At 40.3% G+C, this 27258-nt stretch overlaps 1 protein-coding gene across 1 annotated transcript in view; it reads left to right on the plus strand.

Annotated features, from left to right (window-relative positions):
* Nucleotides 1-10986: 10986 nt before the first annotated feature.
* The window catches only part of GALNT1 (polypeptide N-acetylgalactosaminyltransferase 1), an 87583-nt gene continuing 71311 nt past the window's right edge, over nucleotides 10987-27258 (plus strand). Inside the window, exon 1 of the mRNA XM_069853392.1 lies at nucleotides 10987-11071. The gene's annotated coding sequence lies outside the window, so the exon portion shown is untranslated. The remainder of the gene's footprint in view (nucleotides 11072-27258) is intronic.

Raw genomic sequence — 27258 nt, forward strand, 5'->3', positions numbered from 1 at the left:
TCTTCTTATTCTTTACAGCCGTCACTCAGAGGTCCTGCAAGAAATCAGTTTTAAGCCTGTATTGTCCATCTGAAAAATGCTCCCAAAGACTGAATGAGGGACTCTGATTAAACCTTTTGCTTTCAGAGGCCTCAGGTCATACTGATACTGTTCAACCAGTTTGAGTAGCAATACTAAATGAATAAAGCAGTGTTAACTTCAAAACATCACTCCTTTGCAAAGTCACAGAGAGTGGCCATTGGCAGAAGGTGGCTGCACACAAGGCTGAAGTCCTATGACAAATATTGGGGAGCAAACTGTATTTTGCAGCTGAGGATAGTACCAGAGGATATGTAACTGTGTGAATAAGTATTGTTTGCAAATAAATACAAGTTCAGAAAAAAGCAAATAAGCTAGTGTAATTTATTCCCTATGTCCTAAAATATTTATGTCTTTTATTCTATTGTAGACACAAAAAATGGTCCCCCAGCGTGTAACAAAAAAATAATAATAAAAAAAAGCATGCAAATCAATTGCAGACAACAGACATCAGTTACCAATTTGCCACTAGGTGATGTTTAACAATCTGAGAGTAATGAAAGGAATTTTCAGGGAAGATAATTTACTGTGTTCTGGACTATGCATGTGTTAAGGATGATGTCATACCCTGAAAGAATAACTATGCAGACCACAAATAGTCTTTCAGCTAGAGAGATTTAATGCTTACTTTGCAAGGCAGGAGTTTATCTTCGAAAAAAAATCACTCTTTTCTTTATTCAAAGAAGGATATTTCAAATCATAAAGCAAGTTTTACTGTTCAAACTTTGCTAAACAGTGATAGGCTATAGTGGAATGTGAGACACGTGTAGCTAAATAGGAGTGTAGCTTAACGATGAAGCACAGGAATGAGAGAGGAGATAAGACCTTGAATCCTTTTGCACTACGTCGCTGACTTGCTTTGCAGCCCCAGGCAAGACCTCATTTTACCTCTCAAAAAACAGGGGTAACATTACTTGCATTAGGGATCACATGAAGTTTAGTTAGAATTCAGTCTAGGGTCTCATGGCTTTGGTGTAAGCGTAGCTGCTTGTCTAACAAGAATGGGACTGGGACATTTGCGTCAGCAAAAGCTTTAAGAACCTCAGGTAAAGAACATGATGGATGTACACGTTTGCTTATCAGAGACTTGTGCTAACCAAAGTGCCAATGTTCCCACTGTTTAATAATACTCAGATCTTGTGTACATTCAGATAATTAGATGAAGAACGAGACTTTGTTTATCTGCAAAGGTGGAGTTTTAAAACAGTATTTTGCTAATGATGGGATTGTGTTTACTCTTGACTCTGACGGAAGTGGTTAGCCAAGACACTCTGGAAATGCCCTGGAATTAGTAGAGGGCAACTGGAATGCAGTTTATAACCCTGAACAGGTACTATCGTCTTCCATGCTCACTGCCACATGCTGCGTCTTGCTGTTGACTTCATCAGACTGACAGGTTCGCTCAAAGGTTCAAAAAGGAAATCTCACATTCCTGCATCATCTTTGACTTTCTTCCATTGACTTTTTTCCATAGCAGGCTTCGACATCCCACAGGGACTTGTGGCATTGTATTAAGCACTTTATCTAAGCTCTCTGAAATACCCTACTTAGCGAGCCCTCTGCTCACACATATCTGCTGCTCGCTTACACTGGAAAGCTCATAGACTTTCCCCTTTTGCATTATGGTAAACCGTCTCTGAAATGGCACTCTGGAGAGTTAAAACCTTTTTTTTAGAACTGACTGGAGGAAAAGAAAGGCATGAAAATAGATGCATATAAAATTAAATACATGAATTTACTTCAGTGCTGCTGTGCTGGTTCTAGACTATATGCTCCAGTTTTTTCTCATCTCCTCCTAAGTGTATGGCTTGTTGCTTGCAGAGTCTCTGTGCATGTTACATTTGATGAAATAATCTTTCTGTACTATCAACCTCTGCTAGAATTTCAGAGCCTATATCCAAAAAATAATGTTTCATTTAACAATGTAACATTGAGGTGAGGCTGAGGAAAAGGGAGGGGAAGATTCTGTGGTCGTAAAGGGTAATCGGGATGAAAATATGTTTTTTGTCCTGGATCCACAAGATTAATCTCCAAGTAGAAGTATTTGCACGATGTAAAGAAAGAGTTAAAAAATTCAGGCAAACCACAAGGTGGGAAGGAGAAGTAGATAACAGGTCAGGCAGATCTTCTTTATTCTGTCTGTTGCAAGTAGTGCTGCTTTGGCTGTGGCAGCTGCAGTAGCTCTAGGGCTGAAACAGCAGCAGCCAAGTACTACCTTGAGGTGCTAGATTATTTTTTTTTCTAGTCCCTCCATGCTGGGTTTGTGTTCAGCCATGGTGTACTCAACTCCGGTGCAAGATTTAGGAATTGGGCATTAAAAGAGCTTCAGATGGAGTGATTTTTACTCACCTTGTCTAAAATCAGTGCAGCTCTGGAAGGAAGGCAGTGAATGTACTACTACCAAAGATTTTTGCTACACAGCAAGACAGAAGAAAACTTGTTAGAATGTCCTTATTACTCAAATATACCCTGGGTAAAATATTTTATACTTGCATATACTTTGAGATTGTTGGGTAGAAGAATTTAAGTATAAGAACAGAGCTGTAAGAATGTTAGTCAATTTCATAGTACTTGAAAATTGTTAACAAAGAAGTCTGAGTGATGTATTATTCTTTGGTTTTAGAGAAAAGCCTTTTTATATTTGGGATAAGTTATTTGACCCTACACTCAAGTTGTCCTCTGCTTCCTGAAATCAAAACCCTAGGAAGTGTATATGAATTCCTATGATCTGAACCAGATCATAAGGTAGAAACTGAACCAAGACAGAGTGATACTTGCCTTTTGCTTTTGCCAGCAGCCTATATGTCCACAAAGCTCACCAGCAGCAATTAAGTACTGCCAATACATTTCAATGAAACACACGTTTAGGTGGAGACCTAGCTGAGGATGATCTACAGGGTTATTGGCAGGTTACAGAAAGTAAGTGCACTGCAAATCACCTTTGTATAAAGGAGAATCTAAATCCAAGTTTGGCTGGAAGCATAGGAGGTGCCACCATGGTTTATAGTGGCCCTTGTAATCTTTTCCTGGCTACACACTTTGGGGGGTGTCAAGAGAGAGGACAAGTGGCTAGACAGACCTTTAGTCTGATCCAAATGATGCATTCCTGCAGGCGCAGCTCATTTGCAACGTCATTTAGGTAAATGGTATATGTAATTAAATCATTGAATTGCAGTGGGTGTTGACCATTTTAAAACCCTAATTGGGCAGTAAAACTGGAATCTAGATTATGGGTGGAGCCCTTCGGAAATAACCTGTGGGAATGCTAATCAGTGTACACATTACTCTAGGAACCCCAAAGTACTGGGAAAACCTACCAAATACTTGTTAAGGGCTAGTCCCAGCTGAAAAGTAAGTAGTGTATTTTTACCACATCTGTCCACTTCCTTTACCCGCCAGTAATTTCTTCTGATGCTTGTAACTAAGAATAAATGTTCCCGCTTTCTTCTACTGCTTGAGCTTCACAAGCCATATATATAATAAATAGAGCTTTTCTAACACAACTGTTTATTAAGTTCCAATCATTGCCTCCACTAGAAACCTGCTGAAGGCAAATGGACTATTCAGTTGTCACTGAAGGCATAATTTAACAATGCTGTGTACCTCTACACTGATGAATTCAGCCTTTTTTATTGTGGTTAATCTATGATGTGTGGAGCAGATGGTACCTTCGTTTTGCAGACCTGTCTGTGGGAAGCCTGCTTCCTCTTCTGTGTAGATAAACAGAGCCTATTGATTGCAGAAGCTATCAAGGTACAAAGTTGAAGCCCTTGATGCCACTTCTAGAGTCCCTTTTCAGACGCTACCTTCTCCTTCAAGCAATTGCTTTCTGGGTAGCCTCTGGCATCCCCTACAGAAATGCCCTGTTTCACATTTGGCAAAAAATTACACTACTGACCCGTTGTGTTAGCAGCAGTAGTAAATAGTGAAGGATAGATGGAAGCATTTGGGTGAAAAATCTGTGACAGGCTTTTATGTGAAAACATTTAGTATCTGCTCCCACTTTAATCACTTATTGTTTTTAAGTCAGTGACAAAAACATCCTGCTGAAACAGGAACACTGGGATCCCATCTGCAGGGAGAACAAATGGCGTTAGACAGGCCTTACTATCATGTAGACGCGACAGTATATCAGACAAACATATTAGTTGCTGGTTTTACTGTTGTTTTTAAGATTGCTTGAGCAAGGTTGCTTTAACTAGGCTTATGAACTTTAAAATGGCTACATAAAAGTATATTTTGTCTTTGTTTATCCATAACATAAAGTCACTCTTGTAAAAATAAAAGAGACTTCATGTTTTAGAGGTTTACTGTACCTTTACGTTGCCCTCAGGCTGCTTCTCTTTTTCATGGGAGAAGGACCATTCTTATTTCTTCCAGAATAGGACCAGTCACTTTCACTATGTAAAAGCTAGAGCTGTTTGTGATAAATCCCAAGTCCTTTCAGCCACATGTATATTTGAATGAAGTGTAAAAGTAATTTTTCTTTTGCGGTTTAAACACCCACATTTTGTAGTAGTGGATATTCTCACTGAATTAAATGTTTTGTAATATACTGAAACATGTTGCTGTGCCAGAAATATCTGAGAAACACAGCACTCTTCTTTTTTTCCTGTAACAGAACTTTGAAACATGTATCAAAACAAATGATTACATATGGAATAACAACAGGCTATGTAAGAATGATGAATATGCTCCGGGTTTAATGTAGATGGAAATGAAAGCACTTTCATACCTGCCAAAACCTTTTAACAACATTTTGAAAACTGGTGTTTACATTTTTTGAAATGTTTATATCTAGAAGCAACCTCCTTCTTTGGCAAACTTGGTTTAAATCATCTTGGACCTCTGACAACCAAGCTGTCGAATAAACCAATATGCTCTGATGTTGTCCTAAAACTTGTTTTCAGTAGGAACGTTAACAGAAGTAAAAATTAAGGACTGGAATTTGAGAAACTAGGTCCCAATGAGGAACTAGCACTCTGAAAACACTAGCCTTTGGTGGTTTGCTCCAGTAGGCCCATTAGGAAAAGTGTAGTTATCAGTCAAGATGAATTTTAGGAATATTTAAAGAAAAAGTCAACAACAGGATTCTCTTTCACTGCTTTCCTTAATGGTCTCCTGTAACTCCCGACCCTTCAGTGGTGCAATATTGCAGTATGGATGGGAGTTGCACAGTTTGGCTGCTGTTCAGCTGGCACATGGTACCAAATGATTCAATAATTATTAGGCTGTCAAACTAGCATGGTATCTGTGGGGTTAGGCTTTTGTCTATCCAGTCTCACTGGTTTTCTGTCCATAACATTTTCGGCAGATGCAGGACAGCTTCCTAGTACCAGTCCATTACAGGGGGAGGAATGGGGTGAAGGAGAACTGTTCTCCCTGTTACTCCTCTTCAGCAGAGGAGCAACATGGACAAGAGCTGTGTACTCTTGGGCTCAGGGAACATCCATGGGAAATGAGAGTGCTGGGACCTTTGTACCCTGGGAGATGGGGTGCTCTACCCTCTCCTCTAGGGTACTAACACAGATCCCAGCAACCCTTACAAGAGAGGTGAGATCAAATCAGCTGGGAGGGGTGGGATCAAGCTTAGGAAAGACAGACAAATTCTTGCGGTGCTCTCTCTTTCTTACTTGCCATTTGTCCAAAGGGTTATTTTTGTTGTTATCAAGAAAAATTCACCCAGTACAGCTGCAGCTCTCTCAAAGCAAATCAGTGGTATAAGTGAGGAATACAGAGATGACCTGCTGCAGATTGCTTGGTTTGGGCAAATGAGCTTTACCCATCTTTATTCATTAGTTGTCACTGGAAAAGAAGTGGACATAAAGTGCTTTGTTCTTGTCCAGGCTAGAGGGGAAAAAAGTAGCATATAATAGGCGGAAGTCTTGGATTCTGGAGTAGAAGTGGTACATGATTACCCCTCAGATGACACTCCAGTTCAGGAAAAGTGGTGAAAGCACATCTGTTAGCAAATTGCCTTTTTCTGTTATTGAGAGCAGCAAGCTGAAAAGCAGAAGAAATGAGGATATGCGGGATCCCAGCTGACCATAAGAAATCAAATCACACTTTTTAAAAGAAAACTGATTACCAGACATATTAAGCTTTAATCTTATTTGCAGTTAGTAGCCCCAAAGAGAATGCTTTGTTGGAGACCTTCCAAGAACAGTTATTGTAGACAGCTTGTAAACCAAAAACGATGCAATGGAAATAATGCAAATACAGTTAACATTTGCTATAATAAAGTTAGTTTATGATGCCCTTTGTAACAACCTCAACAATAAATGCCATTTTTTTCATTGGCAACTAGCTCTGTTGGGACAAACACTTCCCTACAGTTGATGTGAAGGTAGTATTTACATATTTCTTTCTTTTTACAAAGCAGATTGTATCTGGAATGAAAGCATACTTCTTATTTTTAAGGTTTTCTTTTAAAAACATAATTTAAATATCGAATGAGTGTAAAATGACCTCCACTAAGGTACTGTTTGTTTGCATTTGGTTCAAATGGGAAGCTGTCTCAGATTCCTATGCAGCAAACTGCCAAACCCTGACACAGTGACCTGCTTCAGCAGGGGAACATTTTAATCCCAGTTCTGCGAGGATTCTTTGGCAAGGCTGCTCCTGGCTGTTGCCCTCAAGATGCTAAGCTATGCTGCCAGCATTAATTAGGGTTACACATACTTTTTCTGTGGTATCTGGCCCCTGGTGCCTCTGTTTACCTTGCAGGTAGTCTGAGCTTGAGTTCCTCATCTGCCCTCAACCTGGCAGCTTTGGGATTTCTCTTGGTAAGTTCACCTCTCTGCAGCTGTAGCTGGGCCACACGGGTAGAGTGGAGACCTACGCAGGCAACTGTGCCTATTAGTGCCTGCTATCGTACAAATTACACAGGAGGTTCCCCTCTGCAGCGTGCTACCCAGACCTGGTATTTTGTGGTGCTCTGGGTACGTCAGACGAGTGGTACAGCTTGGACAAACATGAAACCAAAGGAAGAAAAATCCTTCCCCATGCCCCCAGGCATTCTGCAGTATGTATGTCAGAGTAATTTGAGTCTCATGCAATCAGAAGGATAGCACGGACTATAATTACAAACCATCGCAAAGATTTTAAAAATCTGTTTATTTGCTCTCATGACTTGAAGATGTACATGTTTTAAAAGATCCCTGCAATAATAATTTTTTCAAAGTTGACTTAGTAGTGCTCCACAATCCGTAAACCTGAATCTTGATATACTTCTCTTAATACAAATGCCATAAACTTAGTCCTTAAATTATACACTACATTTTTGAATGTACACTTGCTCAAAAATTACATCTCTTCATCTACATGGTTTAGTGAATTCATATCACTTCTTAAAGTGTCTTTGGCTCTATCTAGACATCTCACACTGACTTCTTTTCATGAAATTGGTAACATTTTTGCTAAGTGAATTTCCTAGACTCAGTTGCACTGCAATAGAACAGGTAATCGAGATGTCATAAAGACATTCCACCGGAGGGATTTGGGATACATCCTACAGCATCATCAGTCATAACGGAACAAGTATTAAGCTGCTTGCTTACAGTAAACTGCTTGCATACAATAGATCACTCTTGCAAAACTTTTTAGTGTAAACTGAAAACAGTTTTGTCGTGGGACAGCCTGCACTTCTCATGTTATCTGCCTCTGCATAAACATACACATATTCAAACCCCAGCCTATAAATGTTGACTGAAGGCAGCTCTCTAGCTCTTGCAGAGGTGTGTGTTACCTCTGACAGGGAAGCTGCCTCTTGTAGTACACAGTCCCTGGTGAATGATACAGCTGAGCAATACAGCAAAGCTCAAACACCGAAGTTGTTTAAGCATACAAGGAATCCCATTCACGGGGAACATATGCACGAGTCCTGCGCTGGGAAAAGAATGCCTCCTTGTCCTACTGTTTATGCACTGGCTACCTTGGTATTTTTACATGCATGTTTACTCTGTCACCTGACTACAATTTTAAGCATTTTTTAAAATGTTTTTTTATTCAAAGTATTTGAGTCAGCATTAGTCAAAGCCACTTTTAGTCTAATCCTCGGCTTACTCTGGCTAGATGTCTCCTCTCCTCAGGAATCCATCATCCACTTCTGACTCTCTCCAGTGCGGGGATGCCAGGCAGCTGGAGTCCAAATGCAACCACCATGCTGCTGCCTGCACTCTCCTGTTTAAAAAGCCCGTGTGTAAAATGTCTTTTTTAACTCTTGCAAATGTAGGCAAGTATACAGCTGTCAAAAGATGCAAACTTCAAAATAAATGGAGAAAAAAGATTCTGTATGCTCTCTACCTAGCAAATGAAGTACTCATCCCCAACAGATCTATGGGGGCACCGAAGGATTCTGAGTTCAACAGTTTTCTCTGAAGAAAAAGTATCCCAAATGAATGGTTGGGAAGTCTAAGTGCCTTTAAAAAAGGCCTAAGTTACTTTTGAGGGAGGCAAGAGCAAGTAGCACCTGCATATGCAGCAAGGACGGTAAAAAAAATCGACCTTAGGCTTAGACAGAATAAAAATACCATGGGGTAGCGGCAGCTGCCAGTATGTGGTGGGTAAAGGACTGGAACCAGTCAGCATCTGAACAGAAAGACTTTTACAGAGAGAACTGAATGGAAGCATCAGCAAAATTCCCCACAGAATTGTGGGGGCATCAGTATTACAGTGCTCGGCACTCACCTAACTTTGTCTGCATACCTTTTTTTTTTCTTCTGTTTTCCCATTCCCTGTTTAAATTCTATTTAGAATATAGGGTTTCTGCCAAGAAACTTGTTAAATATGTTTATAATGAGCACAGCATGGTTTTTGGGTTCTGTAAACAAATACTTCTTTAAAGTTATACATCATTTCAGAGACTTAAGACTCACTTGTCAAGGAAACCCAGCATTTTCTTCACTGAAACTTTGCTAGTTAGACTTTTTAGAGAAGGTATATAAACTTTGATCTATAAACTTTAAAAAGCTGAATTTAAGAGTAGGGAAGGATAAAACACTTTTCAGAATTCAAGCATCAAAATGTATCTTGGGAGGAGGGTTCAAGGCAATCTTCCAGCTGTATTAAGTCATCTTAGCGTGCAAGCATCATTACAGGGCACATAGCTGACTTTTTGATGCTGCAATAGGTCCCACACCTACATCCCGCTCCGTTGCTCAGGAGCCACCGCCAAGCCATGGCTGGTTTACAGCCTGACGACCCAACGCAACGTTTCTTTCAACCATGGCTCCTCACGTCCCCGTTGGTGTGCCACATAGCGCTACTCAGGCTACGCCAAAGCCATTCACGGTGAAGCGAGAAGCTGGAAACCATGGCTGGTGGCGGCTCCCCATCCAAGGGCATAGGAAGGATGGTTTTGTAGGTCACACAGTTCTTGCACGTCCTTGTAGACCAGACCTACATTTAAGGTGTGTGTGTGAGTGCGGGTGCAGCAGGTGCCAGCGCAGCAGGGATGACACCACACCTGCTGACTTAGAATCATAGAACCAGCAGGGTGGAAAAGACCTCTTGGATCGTTGAGTCCAACCATTCCTATCTGCCACTAAACTATGTCCCTGAGCACCTTGTCTACCCGTCTTTTAAACATCTCCAGGTATGGTGACTCAATCACCTCTCTGGGCAGCCCGTTCCAGTGCCCAATGACCCTTTCTGTGAAAATATTTTTTCCTGATGTATGATAGCAGGCCAAATGCAGGGTCCTGCACTTGGGGCACAACAACTCTATGCGGTGTTACAGACTGGCTAGAAAGCTGCCTGGAGGAGAAGGACCTGGGGATGTTGATTGACAGCCACTGAACATGAGCCAGCAGTGTGCCCAGGTGGCCAAGAAGGCCAATGGCGTCTTGGCTTGGATCAGAAACGGTGTGACCAGCAGGTCCAGGGAGGTTATTCTCCCTCTGTACTCGGCACTGGTGAGACCGCTCCTCGAATCCTGTGTTCAGTTCTGGGCCCCTCACCACAAGAAGGATGTTGAGGCTCTGGAGCGAGTCCAGAGAAGAGCAACAAAGCTGGTGAGGGGGCTGGAGAACAGGCCTTATGAGGAGCGGCTGAGGGAGCTGGGGTTGTTTAGCCTGGAGAAGAGGAGGCTGAGGGGAGACCTCATTGCTCCCTACAACTATCTGAAAGGAGGTTGTAGAGTGGAGGGTGCTGGCCTCTTCTCCCAAGTGACCGGGGGGGGGGGGGGGGGGGGGGGGACACACAGGACAAGAGGGAATGGCCTCAAGGTCTGCCAGGGGCAGTTCAGGCTGGACATCACAGAATCACAGAACCATTAGGTTGGAAAAGAACCCCAGGACCATCCAGTTCAACCACTCCTATCAATCACTAAACCATGACCCTCAGCACCTCATCCACTCATCTTTTAAACACCTCCAGGGAAGGTGACTCAACCACTTCCCTGGGCAGCCTCTGCCAGTGTCCAATGACCCTTCCCGTGAATTTTTTTTCCTGATGTCCAGCCTAAACCTCCCCTGGCGGAGCTTCCTCTTCTCTAGGCTAAACACCCCCATCTTCTCCAGCCGCTCCTCATGAGCTCTGTTCTCAACACCAGCCCCGCTCCCACCCACCCGTTTGATTTGAACAACTCCCCCCCCAGAGCGGGAATAGTAGTGGCCCGAGGGCACGGGTTTTAATGCGAGCGGGCAGTACCAAGACGGAGCGCGCGGGGGGTTGGGGGGGTTGGGGGGGTGGGTGACGGGAACCCGCGCGTCCCCCGCCCGCACATCCGGGGCCGCGGCGGGGCGGGGCGGCTCCGCCCAGGGGGCGCGGGGCGAGGGGCGGGAGCGGCCCCCGCGCGGGGATGGGGCCGCGGCGCTGAGGCGGGCGCGGCGGAGCGGGGCATGCGGGGCGGGCGCTGCCGGGGCGCTGCGGGCGGAGAGGCGGCGGCGGCGGCGGCGGCGGCGGCTCCTCCGCGGGGCCGCGTCTGACGGCGGCGGCGGCAGCGGCTCCGGTCCCGCCGGGGTTCGCCCTTCGCCTCCCGGATCGCGCCGAGGTGAGTGCGGGCGCCCCGCGATGGGGAAGGGGAAGCTCCTCGCCCGCCGCCGAGTCGTTCCTCGCCGGGAAGAGCGGCGGGGGAAGGGGGCTCGGCGGTGTCGGGGCTCGGGGGGCCGGGGGCGGCATCCCCGGCTCGTCCCCCCCCCCCCCCCCGCCCCGACCCCCGCCAGCGCCGCTGTCACGGCGGCTTCGCTCGCCTAATGGTTCTTATGTAACATGTGACTCGCGTTTGCAGACTTTTATCTGCCGGAATCCGGATCAGCCTCGATTTATTTCCGCTTTAAATTCATAAAAGCTTAAAAAGAAGAGGGTCGGGGGAGCCGAGGCTCTCGCGCCGAGGAGCCGCGCCCGCGGCAACTTAGTTTTGGTGTGACTTTGTCCCCGGGCTGGCGGCGGGTGGCCGCCTCCCGCCTCCCCCGGGGAGCAGAACGGGGGCTCCGGGCTCCGGCCCTCCGGCCCCAGCGCCGCCTCCCCTGCCTGGGTAAGTTTCTTCGGGTCCTGCTCCCTTTTCGCTGGAGCTTCCCGCGCCGGGAGCTCCAGGGTGAGATGCTGGAATAGAAACTGCCTTTTTGTCTTTTTTTTTCTTTTTTTTTTTTTTTCCCCCCGGTGGAGAAATAACTTTTATGGCGATGAACAGGAGCGAACCGGCCTCTTCTGTTTATATAAATGATGTTGGCGCTACGTGAACTGTAAATGAGCGTAGCCAGCAGCTGTGCAAACCAAAACTATGTAACTAACCATATATTTTTATACGCTGCTGCTGCTAGGACTCTGCTCCTTTACAAAAGCAGCGGAGATCGCGCTGCTCTGAACTCCTGGAACACCACAGAACCCGTTTTTCATGTAAATACAAAGGATTCCTTATGTTGGAGAAAGCGTTTCACTTTCTGGTGCCAGATTCGTTTTCTGTCGCTGGGAATTTAGTCCGCGTCCTCCTGTGATGTTGGCCTTTTTCAGAGGTATTGCTAGCACTTTGAATTTCTGTCTGCTGCGTGTGTCCGTAAAGCTGGTCATCAGGGAGAAACCTTCCTCAAATGATTGTTGGGAGGGAGATTGTGGCAGGCTGGTCATCTTCAGAGAAATGATACAAACGGTACCTGTCAAGGGCACCACATACAAGCCACCCTTGAGATCAAGGTGATAATGATAACACTTGGACTGATATCGGATGCTGCCTCGCTTTTCATAATTGTAAGCTGGGCAAGTGAGGATACCTTGTTCCCGTAGGAACAGGGCAATTCAAAGACACTAATGAAAGTCGCAGAAGTGTTTAAAAATACTGTGTGACAGTCACTGCGTGTCCTAGTGGTAAGGTGGTACTGTTTCAGTTCTGTACAAAAATTCCCCCCATCATCTCAAGCTGCATCTGTTCAAATGAGTTCAGGAATAAGCTATACAGGAAAAGAATAGAGGCAATTTAAAATAAATTGCAGTGCTAGATTGCTGCTTCAGTGAAATAGTAACCTGCTGCCCTTTCTTTGTTTCATACATGTTAGTAAAACATATATTAGCCCTAAACTTGTTAAATAATTTTTTTTCTTCTGTCACAGAAAGAGTTTGATGTTTGTCTTTGGGATGTGAACAAATAGTAGCTCCAGGGACACTCATCTAAAAATAGAGTACTTCCAAACACTTAAGTCAGTTGAATGCGATTTACATTATGTTTAGTTCAGGAGGCAAGGGATTCTTGACAGGTTATACATTTTATATTTTTAGTGGGTTTTTTTTGTTAACGCACATAGGTCTTGGACTGTCCACCTAGCACAGAACTTTGATTCACAGGACCAAAATGGTATGATCTTTGGCTCTGCAGCCCCTCCTGTCTATTTCTTTAAGTGTCTTCTATGTGGAAGTGCAAAAACCACCTCTAGAGACAGATTGACCTGTATTGGGAGCCCTCAGTGTTTACAGAGAAAACAACTGGCCTACAAGTTCATATATAACATGTTTTTTATTTTTGAAGAAGGTGCAGTTAAACACATTTTAGCACTAGAAGTAATGCTTTTGAGAATGGCGTTGTTTCATACTTATAAACCAATCACTTTATCAAGAATTTTGGGTTTTCATTTATCTTATTAACCAAAATCTAGAAGTCTCTTGTGCTATTCTTTAGGCCAAGTTATAGTGTATACTTTGAATTCTAGCGTTACTCTTAAGGGTCTTGATTTTTGAAGTACATTTGGAAAGTAGTGTTTCTGTTGTGTGTGCCCCCCTCGCAGGGCCAACAGGGTGATTTTAGCATTGACATTTTGGCAGTGGAGCTTATTTGGAGTTCATCTAGATGAACAGCTTGTGGCAGATACAAGAAGTGTTACATCAGGCAGATGTTCAATACTTCTGTTATGATATGAGGCTTGGGTCCTTAAATGTGATGTTCCTCAGGCCATTATTTTTCCCTTCTTTGACTATTTGCACATTCTTTGTAATAAAGATGTACTGGAAATTACTTCAAATGCTTAATCAAGAAAGCAGTCCCCCGAACAGTATACTTCCCGCTTCCACTGAGCAGCATCTTAATTTTTGAAGTGTAAATTATTTCCTTTCTGTTCACTTTGCTTAGTCTAACTACAGCCATGTACTTTTTCATGTATTGCTTTGTGATTCTTTGTATTAATTTCAAATTTTCTCTATACAAATTTCTTTAGACACCTGCTGCAGGAGCCTTTTTCAGGTAATGATTAAGCAGGAAGCACTGGTTTTATATGAAGATCTCACGGTTTTGTTAGTGCTTGCCACTGCTGCTTTTGAATCCTGATACTTCTGTTTTTCAACAGCTACGTTCTCACATTGAACAGAGATCTCCCTTGAGTTCCACAGGGGTACTTGTAATCCTCTTATTTATTCTAGGCCTACTTAATTTAGAAGGTTGCTGACCATACTAGTAATTCCATCTTTAACTTTCAGTGAAACTCCTGCTTTTATTAATGTCAAATTTTATCTGCCACTGTTACCTGTACCTCATGTTTTATTAGCTCCTAGTTGGTTACGTCTTTGGTCTCATGTACTTGACTAATCTACCGAACTCTTTACTTTTCTGCTTTCTTTTCCAGATCATTAAAAAGTGCCTTTAAATGTGGCTTTTTTAATGGATTCTTGAAATATCCTGCTGTGTTAACCTTTTGCCGTTTTGAAGTTTGACTACATAGTCCAAGCTTCCTGTTTCTTAGCAAAATATTTTTAAAAAACCCCACAACAAAATATTTAAAGCAAAATATAACTGAAATCTGCAAAATAAATCTGCAGTGTTGTAATTGTGGCTCTTACTCAACTTTTAGCACCAAATCTATTCTTGACGGTAGTATTCTAAATTTAACATCTCCGAATAAAATGTTTTAACTGTATGCTTGTCATAAAAGCATTTTGACACCACCTTCCATGAATTCTGGCAAAGCAATTTTTCCCTTTTACAGTCTCTGTAGTGAGATGAGTCCATTATGTGAAATCAGCCCATCATAAAAATCAATGGAATTGATATACTTTTAGCTAATGTATTAAAGAGCTGGCTAACTGCTCTATTATTCACTTTTTGATTGCTTAAATGTGATTTTACACTATGAAATATGAAGATCCTTAAGGGGTGTTTACTTTTGGCTACATTAGAAGCTTGTGATTATCAGCACTGCATAAATATGTTGTGCATGTACTGTTGTAGTAACTCCCAACTCATTGAGGCAGCCTTATCATCAGGTGCACGTAAAGGTATGGTTATAATCAGCTAAAGAGAATTAACTTGAGTTCTAAAGCGCTGGACTGTGCAAGTGGTCTGTAGTTTCTTGTAGGGTATATGACTGATTTCTTGTGCCTTTGTTTGAAGGGGCAATGGAACTGAGCAGTCAGGGTAGGAAAGTGTGTTTTGCTGGTATCCCTCAGTTGTCACTGAAAGCAAATGTGTTCGGAAACCTGGTCAATTAAGAAAAGGTATCTTTGGCAAGGCAGTCTCCCTAGATTCTCTTGAAATCGCTTGCCACCCTTGTTTCTGTGATCCATTGCCTTATTTTTAATCATTAAACATACCCAACAAACTTTTTTTTTTTCCTCCTCTTTTGCCTTTAAGTGGTAGGTAACTGTGCTATGGAACACAATGGTGAAGTGGCTTCAAAGGTTTATTTTTTTACCAAGGTATTTTGTTTTGATATTGGAGTATTCAGCTTCATTTCTGTGGAATGAAAGAGTTTTCCTCAGTAGTCAGAGCTTTGTAATGGAGCCTTTTCACTGGAGCCAGTGTTCAATGACCACTGCAACTCTCACTGATAGTTTCAGCTCATGTATTTTTCCTTTATTATCAGATCTTTCCCAGCATTTATGGGAGATAACGCAGGTAGGGATATTGGACACTATTTGTGTTGTAGGTGCTATTCTCCATAATCTGATGATCCTTAAGACATTTGTGTGTGTCCTCCTCTGAGAAATTACTGCTTGTGAGGAACAGAATAAAGCAGCAGCGGTTTGCTGCTGTGGAAGTTCATACTGGGACCAGCTGATGTACGGTTGCTGGGAAATTCATTGCTAGTTGAGGAGGATGTTGTCATACTTTTTTTTTTTTTCGTGTACCATGCTGGTATTAACTTTCAGAAACTTTATTCTGTTAGAAAACTTCTCCAAAAGATAAGATAGCTTAGTGTTCTGCTATCTAGCTGAAAGAGCGTTAGCATCCTTTGGAGGCAGAACATGTGAACTGCTCTTCTGTTCTGTAACACTTGTCTTGTTTTTTATAACTTTGTCCTCTAAATTGCAAGCCAAGGTCTTATTATGAATGTTTTGGAAAGTTTGCTTTATTTTCACTAGTGCTAATATGGATTAAGCTGTGCAAGTGGTAGAGAGTCGAGCATTTTTCTGATGATATTTCTCACTGTAGATAAACTCCCAGCATTTTTTGTTGTACAAATAGTGTTTCTTTGTAATGAGGGAAGGTACTATTCTCATTCATTCTGATATTTCTTCATATAAGAGAATTCCTGATGCATAAGTGAAGTCATCTGACAAAATTTGTCATCTCATTTATGTGGAACAACTGAATCAGGACTCTATTCAGCGTCCTAGTTGCCTGTGAAAACTTGTTATAGGCAAGTGAAAGGGTATGTCATATTCTGTGATTATTTTTTTTTTTTTTAACAGAATAGACTCCAGAGCTTCAGCTGGTGCTTCCTGTCAGCCACAGGAATTACGATAATACCACACTCCATGAATACCTTGCACAAAGTAGTTTTACGGGACACAGGAATACAAACCTCATTTTACAAGCACAGCATGACAAAGGCCAATAGAGTCTGAAGAACTTGAATCTGAATTTGCTTACTTTTCTGTAGCCATAAGTCATTGTCGTCCTATCTTTTTCCATGCCATTTAAGCCTGCACTCTGTATGCTAGTGATGCTTTAATGCAGATTGTGAATGGTAGAATTACACTGAAAATTAAAAGGGAAGTGGTGATGCCAGGATTCTTCTGGGGAGAGGGAAACAAACTTGGAGTTTTTGTAGGGTTCTGTGAGGAGCAGACCAGGGGATGGGAATATTTGTAACAGGTTGGAATCAATTGTCAGCATGTAGATAACTGGAAGCACTCATAACATGTATGAATGACGAAACTGACTGAAAAGCAGAAGGAAAAATTGGTCAAGTGACGATGGACCTCTGTAAAGAGGAAGAGTTATTTAGTACTGGTCTTAATCAGAAGTCTCTGCAGCATTGTTTTGAAATGAGTTTAATGAGGGTGAGTAAGGACTGAGACCAAGTGTAAAGCTGTCTCTCCCCACAGCCAGAAGTGAGTAACAAGCGTATGTAATTTCCTGTGGTCACTTCGTTACTTTCCTAGGTGATGCATTTTTAAAAATTAATAATAATTTAAAAAGCCAGAACCACAGTAGGCTTCTGAATCTTCAGATTATCCAAGTGCAAACTAGTTGTAGGTGAAAAATAGGATTGGTCAGAGTTGTACTTTGACTCTGTGTGGCATTCATCAGTGTGATTACTGTTATGAATAATTGAGCACTAAGAAGAGTCTGGGCTCTTACGTGCATATCCTGTTCATGATGTTTCTGCATTAAATACAAGGAAGAGGGAACACTCACGGTTGGGGCATTTTTTAAAGTATCTTAAAGGACTCATTTATGTTAAAATGGAACTAATGGGTTTATTTAATTTTCAGTTCATTGTGTACACAGGGTAATTGGGATTGATACACTTTTCAAACACAGAAGCTGAATCCTAATTCTAGATGCAAAACTCAGCTTTGACTGTTGTTTCCAGACAGTACTTCTGGAAGAAATTCCTTCAATTTCTGCTGATTAGGATACTACTTTGAATATCCAGTTTGTGAATTAGTGACTGTTGTATAGAATTTGACAGAGATTTTTTTAAGACTACTTTGTGATTTTAACCTCCATTGTCTGTAGTATCATGCAACTAAAATTAATGTATCCTATCTTTATCTTTGCAAAATGGTTGAAGACCGCATACCAGAGCAGTCTGGTTCCAAAGAGACACTTTGGATAACAGGTATACTTCAAGTAGCCAAAAAAAATTCACCCTTGTAAGCAGTATGTGACTTTGTTCACCCCTTTCGCAATATACTCCTGCAGTTTTTTGTTCAAGGCTCACTGATGAGAAGTTTAAGAAATAAAGGTACTTTAGTTACTAATAGTTAAGTAAACGTATTTTGTTTTCAGTTTTCAAATTCTGGAGGTAGTGCGGACAGGTACACATCACAGTACAAATATTAACCTTCCCAAAATACCCCAGAGGTACTACAGTTTAAATAAGTTTATTTGAAATACGTGCTTCAAGAAAAATGAAACTAAACCCTTAAGGCCCTCTGCCTGCAAAGAGGTTTTAAAATTGAAATCCTTTTTCAGACTGACATTTCTAAATATATGATTTTTGTGGTTTTTTTCCTGAACTGAATCTCTCAGCTACTGCGTGAAAAATACAAAGCCATTCAGTTCAGTAAGTTTAGGGAGTAGAGTAGGAAAGTGCAGTACCACCTTCAGCCTTAATGCTGGTTAAAAATTATACACGCTTTGTACTTTCTCACAAACTTTGAAAGGCATTTGGTTCTTATCATGACTTACTCCTTGCTCCAAGTGCTGTTTGCATTTTAAAAGGTTTACAGATAGGATAGGAAAGTGCGATAAGTTAAACTTGAATTTCACAGAATCACTAGGTTGGAAAAGACCCCCAGGTCATCCAGTCCAACCACTAAACCATGCCCCTGAGAACCTCATCCACCCGTCTTTTAAACACCTTCAGGGATGGTGACTCAACCACCTCCCTGGGCAGCCTGTTGCAGTGCCCAATGACCCTTTCTGTGAAAGTTTTTTTCTGATGTCCAGCCTGAACCTCCCTTGATGGAGCTTGAGGCCATTCCCTCTTGTCCTATCCCCTGTCACTTGGGGGAAGAGGCCAGCTCCCTCCTCTCTACAACCTCCTTTCAGGTAGTTAACAGAAAAAAATGTTCTTGCAATTTAGCTTTAATCTAAGTATCTGGCCTCTTAGAAGAACAGACTGGTAGCATTTTGGAAATGTCGTCTAAGATAGCTGTGGGAAAACAACTCCAAGTTGCTTGGTGGTCCCTTCAACTTCTGCTGTGGTTTATTTGGGCACTGAAGTGAATAGGGAGAATAATATGGCAGATAGGATGCACAGGATTACTTTATTCTTTGTAAAAGCTCAAGTTCCCTGCAAAAGCAGAACCGAATGGGGCAGCTGCTGATGTGTTAGATGGCATACTTATAAGAAATGAGGGTTTGTTTTTTTTCAGCTTCAAATTGGTTTTAATGTATAGCATCACAGATTTTATGAACATTAGGCTAAAATATCTTCAAAGTGTTTATGTGTATGTCAACATCAGCCTTAAGGACTGCTTCAGCTGTGCAGGCTTCCTAAGTAAATGGTTGATAATCTAGCCTACAAAATAACTCTAATGTGCAGAGAGCTTAAAAAGTATGGGTAGTGTAGCTTTACAAAAAAAAGTGGTCGTTATAGATTTTACATAGTCTAAAATCTGTATTTGGTGTTTACCTATGAATAGATTCATTGAATTGCTGGGGCCTGCATTAATATTTTCTCAAGTCTAAAATAGTTTGTATGTTTGTAGTTGCAACGCTACTTTGTTGTACAGAATGTTAAAAGAATGAGGCAAAACTTGGTATCATGACTGTCCAGTAACCCTAACAGACTCCTGTAGAAAATATTAAACAATCCATCAACTCTTGTAAAAGCACAGTTGGAAGAAAGATACCTAACTGTGGAACAGCAGAGTCACAGTTACTCTGACAAAAGAATCTGAAAAATCTTAACTTGTATATTCAAAAAGCATATGGTACAATTGTTAATTCAGTCATTTTTTTCTTTCATATTACAAATTCAAGTATAGTTTCATACTATTATTCACATTCTGCTAGGGTGTTATCTCATCAAATGAAAAGCTGTATTAAAAAAACATGAAAAAGTTTAGGAGTCTAGTAAGTAACCAGTACTGGTTAAAGCACTTAAAAGCGGTGTTCACCTTGTGCATGCAGACCCAGCACAAAACTTTTCTTTATCAAGATGTGTTTGTCAGGCTACATATCTGATTTTGCACTGCAGTTCTAAATCATAATAACTTTATGGTAGTTAATTTTCAAAACTGTAAGGCAACCAGTGCCCAAAAGAAACCAAGTTATCTTGTATACTGAGTTTGTAAATCTTTAAAAAGGAGACCCTATAAAACCTCGAAGACCAAGCCCTTTGTTTCTTTAAATTATGTTTTCTTTCTCTTCCTTCCGTCCTTCCGTCCTTCCGTCCTTCCGTCCTTCCGTCCTTCCGTCCTTCCTTCCGTCCTTCCTCATGTTTCTTTCTTTTAATTCGTTTTGGATTTTGCATAGTTGTCAAATCACATCTTTTATTTTGTCTCTCCATGTCCAGGAAAGCTAATCATATTTCTGCAACCAGTTAATGTTTGAATCTGCTGTGTGCCAGAAACCAATTGTCCCAATCTCAGCTGTGATCTGATTCACAGAAGTACGATAATATGTAATTTTCTTTCTTTGGCTTACATCAAAGCTTCCTTATGCAGTTTTAGACTGTCATGACTATTCCTTCTTCCCCCCAACCCCAAAACTGTGCTTCCCCAAACACAGTAAGAAGTTCTTAGAGCTGAAACAATGGTTTCTCTATATTTCATGAGTATTATGTGTATTTCAAAGACATGTAAAGACTCTTTTTAACCACATTTTTCTCTTTGTTGAAAACTTCATGAAACGCATCTGCCTCTGCCAGGAAAACAATGTCTTTTATTTTTTTGTAGCATACCTCATGTTTTTAAAGTAGAATTGAATAGCACTGAATTGCGGTCACTAGTTTGTACTAATCCACTAGTTTGGATCACTAGCGGTTTTAAACAAAGAATCCACAATGGGATGGTTTTCAAAATGAGCAGGCCTTCTTTGTTTTCACTTCTATACAGAAGAGCCCAGACTTAAATAGCATGCAAATCAGGCACCGATTTCCAAATCAAATGTTTGACTTTGCTAAATTATCAGCTCTGAGGCTGTAAAAATATTTGATACCAACTTTCTTATAATCAAACCTTCTTTTGTTGCGGAGGCTAATGAAATTATGATTCATTACTGCTTCCATCTGCAGGGATGAGCTGTACAGTCTATTTCTATGGAGCAGAAACAAGAACAATTTCTTTTTATTCTAAGAGAGACTACGTTTGCTTCTGTATCTGTCACTTGTAAGGTGCTGGCTAATTGTTAGTTTAAAACAGCTCTGATGAATTACTGTTGCAGCATACCAGCTTGAGTTTTCCACAGTTTTTTCTCCATTTCTTCCCTTTGTTTGGGTGTGTAATGGGTGGTCGGGTGCATCATTAATTTATATGCAGAAGGATATAGTAATGATTTAGAAGTGGGAGTGGAGAAGCGTATCTGAAAGAAGTCAAAATAACAGAAATTGCTAGTGATTTGGGCTTTATGATATAGTTTGGCATGTCTCAGAGACCTGGTTGTCTGAAAGTGAAGCTCAACTTTTTTCAGAAAATCATCTCTTTTTAGTGTAACTCAAGTGTTTCAGAAACAGAGAAAATTGCCTCAAAGTCAACTTACCAAGAAGACTCATTTTACTGCACTGGTACTTGGAGAGTATTCAGAAAAGGCATGGGGTCTTGTATTTTTCTTTGCATGTGAGTTCTTGACATAATTTAATTTACTAGAGATATTTCAATGCATTTTTAATAACATAATGAGTTCCTTTGTGTTTTAGCAAAGTATTAAACTGTTACATAAAAGGATAAAACTAGGATATGTCAGGAGAGGTAGACAATACTTCTCTAAGAGAAATGTGACATCTTTGAAGTAAATTGAAATCTATTTATGTCTGGGCATATTGAAGAGGAAATGAACACACTGGCCCAAATGAGAAACGCTGTTTAAAGATTTCCAGATCTGAGTCTTCAGATTTGGAAGAAAGGGATTTGCTTGGCTCTTCAGTGGCTGGAACTGCTACTGCTTTGGCATCATGGATCTTCTCATGGGCTGAGCAGTCACTTTCAGACACAAGAAATTTTAGCCAGTCTTATGCAAGCTGCTGTTGAATTATCTTCCTTTTCCAAAAGCCATTTGTTTCAGATGGGGGGTGGAGGAGGGAAAAGTATGTATTTATAAAAGCTTAAATTCTTACTAAAAAGCCTCCAAGCTTATGAAATCAACTGTGTATATACTAGGGAAAATTTAAGAGATTTCTATCTTAAAACTGTGTATATGTTTGATAGTCTTTGTATCTACTGTAAATGAACATTTATGGAAGAAATACGGCTGTCTGTTCAGCTTCAAAAAGAATGCCTGATAAAGTTATAAATAAACTTTTTTTTTTTTTACATAGCTTTTTCAGGAGAGAGGAAAGTTAAAGACAAAACTTTAATACACAGGAAGTGTGAAGGCCATCTGGAAAAGCTTGAAGGCACTTGCTTTGGCTGCATCAGTATGATCAAATGTCCAGCCTTAGCGATGGAAGGGGCATTTCCCTTGCTGCACCAGCACTGGCTGGAGTTCTGTTCTCTGCCTGTAGTTTGTGTGCTTTCTCCTCGTGTGTCAAATACGGTAACAACATACCCTCCAGTAGGCAATATTATAAAAGTTAATAGTGTTTTTTTGTGTATTCTTGCCCTGGCCAGTCATCAAAAATAGCTTTGGCAGGAGGGGAGGAGTTGCATTTTGACACAGTTTGGTCTCCTCTGTTCACTTGCAGCCCTCCATCACTCTTCCCTAACATGACCCCTACCCTCAATTTGTAGGCTGCTTTTAATCTCAGTCAGTGGGCAGAATTCCTCTAAGTATTATGAGTGGGCATAAGTTTGTAGCAAATTGGTGCTGAGAAAGAAAGACAACTCAAGAACTCAACAGTTGCGTGTTGTTTTTCTAGCCTGCTATTTCGCTAGTGAGCCATGGTTTTGACCTAAACCTTGGAACAAACCCCAGCACTTGATACCTTTTGGTACTTAAGAGACATAGGGAAGATACAATAGTATCATATAGGGAAAGGATGTATTGGGGGTAAAAGAATAAAGGAGAGCTCATTAGGGGCAGCAGCAGCAAGTTCACTGAAATCTATGGGAGATTAGGCCACAAGTTCCGCTTTCCACAAAGCGGCATAACTTATTTTAGCAAGGGCTGCTTGCAGATAGACTGTAATTTGTTTCTAAGCTGTGACATTCTGCTGTTCCTACGGTAGCTGTCCCTTTTAAATGATAGAAAAATAGCCAGCTGCTACCACAGGGTAGTTTTTCAGAAGAACACAGTGGTAAAAGTTAAACCACTTTGCTTTCTTTACTGAATAGTTGGTTATGTTTCTTCTCCCTGACACAAGGTTTCTGCAGTTCACTTATGAACTTTTCAATCTGAATTTACTGAGTGTAGGGTTTGGGGTTTTATTTTTAAAGGGAATATCTGCTTGTAGAAAACAAAATTAGCTTATAAAGTGGCTGTTTTATAGGTATGCTATCTCCTGTTCTTTTGAAAAAACAAAGAACAGCTGGCAAGACTGCAGACAAGATGAAGAAAACATTAATGTATTGTTCATACATGTAAAGTATTTAAGCTAATGGAATTACGTGGTGTGATAACTAGTTTATTTATTTTTTGAATACTGAGGAAAAAGAATAAAGAAGCTCAATTCACTGTCTTCATGCTAGTTTTTTCTGCATTAAAATTAAACTGAATACCTTCATGCCTTGAGAAAACTGAGGCTTATTTCTTAACTGTGACAGCTACTTGCATAGAAGTGTGGTGTGAGAAAATTGGTAAAGCAACTGTCTGCTCAGTCATATTCAGTTGTTGGATATTTAGTCGTGACCTAGTTTCTTTGGTAGACATGCCTTCTACACAGTAGTATCCCAGAAATTACTAGGAAGGTCTTACCTTCTTATACTACAAATAAAAATATAACCATTTATGATGATATTCTTTCACTTTCCTGTTTGAATGCCACTAGATGATATGATTTTAAGGACTTAATTGTTATTAAGAAGTGAAATGTTAATGTAAACATGGACATATTTTTTGGTTTGTTTTTACGTAATACTTTCACTCACTTTTTTTACCCTAATTCTCTATTTCCGTGTATTGTACATAACATAACAATCTCCTTGATATCAAAAAAGATAATCCAAAGAGTTGATTGTTTGAAGCCTTCAAATGAATAAATAAATGGAAAAAGCATAGGTTGTCTTTAGGTGTATTTTACCTATCTTTTTTTTTTAATTTGTTGTTAGTAGTATATGAATCATGGTTTATGTTGAGCAATCCCTGTTTGGCAGATCTTTTTTCCCTTTTTTAGCATAATAACAAAATGTTGCAAACTACATGTAATACAATATGTTCTGTTACATTCAAACTTCTTCTGTTCTGACAGTGTTCACGGGTCATTTATGTTCTTTTCAAAGCTTTTTAAAGATATGACGAGATTACAGTATTGAAATACTGTACTCTTGGCTCCTCAGCTTGTAGTTATTTCATTAAGAATATAAGCTGTAAATGGTCACAGGCTAGACCTCTGCTAAAACCGCTGGATTTTATGATGAGACGTTGCTTTGTTGAAGGCTGTTTCAAAAGAAGTAGATTGCCTCAAAGAGAACGTTTGAGACTGAGGAAGTTTGGGTCTGGGTGGCATAAGTGATGTTACCAAGCATCTTTTAATGATTAGAAGTAATGGGTGGGTCAGAATTAAAGGTTTGGGCAGCATCCGAACAGCTTTGAAATAAAAACTTTGGTACAAGATCCTGTTGATCAGACTAAACCTGTAGTCTCCAGCCTTCCCTGGACTGCTGCACTGGACATTCCCCTTTTCAGCTTTTTAATTTACAGCGGGTACAAGCAGCATTGGAGAGTCTCCTAGTCAGTGCTTTGCCTAAAGGTGTGCCTTGGGGGCTCCAAGTAGAATCACACAGGAATTGGGCAAATAAAAACCAGTAAAAGAGGGCAACAGAAGAGTTGACAAGAGAGAATAAAATGTAAGCATCTTGCTGTAGAAGATAACAAAAATACTTAAATGGGTAAGTATTATCTCACTAGTTCTTTTGTCAAATAGTGACATTTACGGTTGTATAGCAAGCTAATTGGTAAAAGATACATGGCAAATCCAGAACCATTAGGAGGACGCACAAGTGTTGAGGGGGAGAATCTACCTATTTTTGACCAGCATGATTAGCTTGTCTAGCAAATTTCAGATAGGAAACAGTCAGTTTGATGTTCTTCCTTCCAGCCCCTTTTGACTTGAGTAAAATTTTACTGTTGAATTGGGACTTAGTTTCCTTTTTGTGCTTGGTTGTGCTTTCTGGAAATGCAAACGTAAAAACATAAAAAAATTGCTTTCAAATGTAGAGATGTTGTTATAATTCAGACAAAAGAGAGTAAGCTATGTTTATCAGGAAAATACCGTGGGATCTTTGCAAGAAATAAGAGGGATTTATATACGCCAGTAAAATGTAAAGTAGTCATACCATCTGCTTTAATTTACAGCTTAGGGCACACCATTGTAGCCCTGGGTTATGTTGAAATAATTGTTGAGGAGTTAGACAAGACAGTTGATGTGTTTGGATAAGAGATAATGTTTCTCGAGCAAAACATTGCATGGTAGTCCAAACTAGGCAGACAAGATAGTTATATAAGAAGTTAAATGTAGCTGCTGTGTACATTATTGTAGTTTCTTTTACATATATGTGTTGAAGATAGCACTGGACATTTAGTCTTTTGCAAACTGTTTTCAGTATTCACTCTTGATGAGTAAGCAGAATATTGTTATGTCACAGAAAAATCCAATTGAGTTTTCCTTTCTGTATTTAGATTTTTCATGAATATGGAAAGTTGATAAGGCTTTTTCTAAAAGGATCATATTCAAGTTGTTATCTTTTTATTCAGAGTTTTTTTATAACTTAGTTTCTGGAAGTGTGAAATGCTTTTCGGTGCAAATCTAAGAGTGATGCTGAGAAATCGGTAGTTTGAGTATACTTGGTCTGTAGAACACTTCAACTTGCAGAGCAAATAATAGTTCTCAGCGGTTGCTATTCTTTTGAAGCTGATGAAGCACTTGAGCTGCTACTTATAAGTTGTTTCCTATTAATTTTATATCAAAATAATTTGAAGCTAAATGTTCATGTATCATACCATGGAAATCCAGCATAGATATTTTGACAAATAGATGGTCGTTTGTTTTGATGGGAGCATCACAGGGAGTTAATTGCAAGCCCCAAGTTTTCAGTTGCAGAGGAAGGACTTCAAAATGCTTTTTCCAAATGGCACTGCCTCTCTGGTTTATTTACTAATGATGAATTGGATTTGAGTCTTTAAAAATCATAGTGCATTTCCTAACATATACAAAAAGTTAGTTGATACTTTCCACACTAGCCAATGTTAAGAAGTGGTTTGCTAAGGGTATGACTTTGTTAAACAGTTGACCTGAAAGCTGAGCAAGTTGGGAGTTTCTGTTTTGGCCTATCATGAGGTGTGCAAAAATGTTGAGAGCTTCCTGCTGGCTTTTCTTGATGTCAAGTTAAACATTTTGGCTTATGTGGTCTAAGGCAGTATAGTACTTACAAAGGTATTTTCCCATCATTGTAAAGGAATAAGAATAGTTAAGTGCTGATTGAACAGAAGTAGTAATTTCATATTTTTATTGCCTTTTATTTAACTGTTTTTAAAAGGTGCCTTCTTTTGCTTTGGTGCTTCCTGAAGTGTTCTATAGTATAGCATGCCTGCTATCGAATAAAATGTTCAGATGTTATTCTGAAGTAAGTCATATCCTGACCTTCCTTTCAAAATAGCAAGTACCTAGCCTGCTTGTTACACTCTTTTATCTTTAGTAACTTCGGGTTTAGGAGTTGATTAGAAACTTAAACAATCTCAATGTTTTCATATTGCTACTAAACTTTTGGTGTACCCTAGGTTGAGCTTCCGTGTGGAAGCTTCCTGCTTCATCCCTTTGTAGAACATTCAAACAAGAATAATTCCTGAGCCTTGAACCAGCCAACTGTTTTAGGGAGGGAAGGGTGCATACAACTGATGTCTTCAGTTACTGAAAATGCTAAATAATTCAGATTATTTCTGAATAGTTGACGGAGATTTCCAGTACTGAAAGTTACTCAGATCCTGAAGCAGTCTCCCAGATGTTAGATTACTAATCCTTCTCTCATGATTTTATTATGTAATTCACAGTGTTCCTGGTCCTCAGGAGCTTCTAAAGAGATGTTTAAATTGAGGTGGAAAACAGTTACAGAATAACTGAGAACCAAACAATTAGAGAAAATAGAAGATATAATTACTGCATAAAAGGCCTGTTGAAATTTAGCATAAAAACAATGGCAAGTATCAAAATTTAAGAATCAGGTTATTAGCTTCATGAGCATGCCAGTCTGTCAGTGAAGTGAACAGTCTTTTCCTGACCGCTCTTTCCCTTCCTTAGGCGCGTATTGTGAAATGGATAGCAAACTTTTCTGGATTGCAGTACGCTTCTGTGCTACGTTAGCTCTAAGCCATACCCAAATATGATGTTGTCAGAAAAGAGTGTGTGGATAGAAGCAAATGCTTAGGGATTGGGGGTTGTTTTCATGCATTCCTTGAACTGCAGTGCTGACTTTCAATATTCTAGGTTTTTTTTTCCTTTTACGCTTGATTTTAGACATGACGTATATGTAAACTGCACACCGAAGTATCTT

This window comes from Phaenicophaeus curvirostris, chromosome 3, assembly GCF_032191515.1.
Source record: "Phaenicophaeus curvirostris isolate KB17595 chromosome 3, BPBGC_Pcur_1.0, whole genome shotgun sequence".
In the NCBI taxonomy this organism is placed as follows: domain Eukaryota; kingdom Metazoa; phylum Chordata; class Aves; order Cuculiformes; family Cuculidae; genus Phaenicophaeus; species Phaenicophaeus curvirostris.